The 2852-nt window shown below is 40.7% G+C and overlaps 1 non-coding gene across 1 annotated transcript; it reads left to right on the top strand.

Moving 5' to 3' along the window:
* Positions 1-2011: 2011 nt before the first annotated feature.
* On the top strand, positions 2012-2118 carry LOC141681352 (small nucleolar RNA R71). Its single transcript, XR_012558791.1, has one exon. It is a non-coding gene; the product is annotated as a small nucleolar RNA R71 (small nucleolar RNA).
* The last annotated feature ends 734 nt before the right edge of the window (positions 2119-2852 follow it).

The raw sequence follows: 2852 nt of genomic DNA, 5'->3' as shown, positions 1-2852 counted from the left end.
GCAATAAGAAGGGCTGATTCCTTTAATATCTGCTATAGTCCATCCAATTACAAACTTGAACTCTCTCAGAATTCTTAAGAGCTTTTCCTCATCACTACCTGAAAGGTCATATGCAATAATAACAGGCATAGTAGATGCATCACCTAAAAAAGCAACCTCAAGTGTTCAGGAAAAGGTTTAACCTCGAGTGTAGGAGCTTCCTCAATAGATGGCTTGAGACTCCCCTCAGCATTTTTGAGTTCTGACATACCAAGAGATTCAAAAGGCATATCCAGCCTTCGCTTCCATGGAGAAGCATTCAAATACTACAACTGCTCATCACCTTCATCATCTTCACTATCTGAATTCCCCATCAAGGCTTTCTTTAAGGAATCAAACCTTAGCATTTGATCAAGCTCTGAAGTAATCACAGAATTAACCAATTTCACTTTTAAGTACTCCTCATTATCAGTAGGGAATTCATGGCATTAAAAACATTAAAAGTCACATCCTGATCCAGTACTCGCAAAGTGAACTCACTCCTCTGCACATCAATCAAGGTTCGACCAGTAGCCAAGGATGGTCTTCCAAAGATTATGGGATTCTTTTCATCCTCTTTGAAATCAAGAATTACAAAGTCAGCAGAAAAGATGAGTTTGTCCACCTTGACCAAGACATCCTCCACAATGCCTCGTGAATATGTAATAGAACGATCAGCCAACTGCAAGGACATATATGTATGCTTTAGATCAGGTAAATCCAACTTCTTGAAGATAAACAAGGGCATCAGATTGATGTTAGCTCCCAAATCACATAAACACTTGTCAAACTACAACTTTCCGATGGTGCAAGAAATAGTGAAGCTTCCAGGATCTTTAAGCTTCGGAGGCAAATTCTGTTACGGCACAGCACTGCATTCCTCCGTAAGAGCAACAGTCTCTAAGTCATCAAGCTTCACTTTCCTTGAGAGAATACCTTTCATAAACTTCGCATAACTAGGTATCTGTTCAAGAGCTTCATCGAAATGTATGTTGATATGAAGTTTCTTGAACACCTCCAGGAACTTAGCAAATTTCTTATCCAACTTTTGCTTCTGCAGCCTCTTAGGAAAAGGATGTGGAGGATAGACCTGTTTCTCCCTTATATTACCCTCGGGAGAAGTGTGTTCCAAACTTTTCTTCCTTGTTTCCACTTCTGCTTCCTTATGCACATCTTCTTCAGCCACAACTTCATTTTCTGGAACTAGAGAGTTTTTGGGGTTTGCAACCTTCTCAGATCTTAATATAATTGCCTTTACCTGTTCTTTTGCTTTCTTCTTGCCTGGAACTTCTGTGTCACTAGGGAGGGCTCCAAGTTGTCGATTCAGTAAGGCATTGGCAATCTGCCCAATTTGATTCTCCAAGGTCTTAATAGAAACCGCATAGCTCTTGCACATGAGCCTCAATTCCTCCAATTCAGATTTTTCATTAGATTGTTGAAGTTGGAGTTGTTGTCTTTGTGTATCCTGTGGTTGTTGAAAACCAGGAGGGTTAAATTGCTTTGCTGCATACTGCTGATAAGGTTGTTGCACCGCATTCTGATTGTTGCTCTAGCTGAAGTTAGGATGATTGTGGTTGTTGGGATGATAAGTGGCTGAAACTGGTTGCTGCGACCTCTGAAAGTTGCTCGTGAACTGAGCTGATTCACTAGATATAGCACACTGCTCCGTCTCATGCGCACCAGCACAAAGCTCATAGACACTTATAATCTGATTAAACCCCATAAGTAGCCAAAGAATCCACTTTCATCGTTAAAGCCTTAAGCTGAGCAGTTATAGCAGTAGCTGCATCCACCTCCAGCATTCCTGCTATCTTGCCTTGAGGTAGTCTCTGCGAAGGGTTATGGTATTCATTAGCAGCCATCAGTTCAATCAACTCATAAGCTTCATCATAGCTCTTCGCCCATAAGGCTCCACCTGATGCTGCATCAAGCATGGGTCTAGACTGTGCTCTCAAGCTATTATAAAAAAAAGTTGATAATCATCCAGTCAGGCATCCCATGATGAGGACACTTTCTAAGCATCTCCTTATAATGATCCCAAGTTTCATATAAAGACTCTCCCGATTGCTGCGCAAACTGAGTAAGAGCGTTTCTGATTGCAGCTGTCTTTGTCATAGGGAAGAATTTAGTAAGAAATTTTTGAGCAAGATCTTTCCAAGTAGTAATAGAGCCTGGTGGTAGAGAATGCAACCAACACTTAGCTTTATCCCTCAGACAGAATGGGAAAAGTCTCAGCTTAACAACATCTTCAGAAACATTGTTGAATTTGAAAGTGTCGAAGATCTTGATGAAATCTCTAATATGCATGTTGGGATCTTCCGTTGGAGAACCCCCAAACTGGACTGAGTTCTGCACCATCTGAATCGTGCTAGCCTTGATTTCAAAAGTATTAGCCGCGATGGCTGGTCTGACAATGCTAGACTAAATATCATTGATCTTCAGTTGAGGGTAATTCATCGAAGCCTTAGGATTCGCTGCTGGTTCACCCATTGCAATATCATCTTCTTTCTCAACTTTCTCAACTTTTTTAAAAACTTCTTCTACTTCAAATTCTTCCTCTGCTTTATCCAGTGTTATCTTTCGAGATCGAGAACGCGTTAGCATAAACGCTCCCTAGAGTACCTGAAATACCAACAAACAAACAATTATGTAAAATATCCGAGTCGGTGAACTTTAGCGACCACTAATGTCAAGCACATAAACTAAAAATTAACACCGAGTCCCCGACAACGGCGCCAAAAACTTGTTAGGACAAAAATACATGCAAAATTACACGCAAGTATACGTGTTCGCAAGTAATATAGAATTCTTTCTAGTTCGTTCCCACGGAGACT

Source organism: Apium graveolens, chromosome 8, assembly GCF_009905375.1.
Source record: "Apium graveolens cultivar Ventura chromosome 8, ASM990537v1, whole genome shotgun sequence".
NCBI lineage: Eukaryota > Viridiplantae > Streptophyta > Magnoliopsida > Apiales > Apiaceae > Apium > Apium graveolens.
This window is presented reverse-complemented; position numbering and strand designations above follow the sequence as displayed.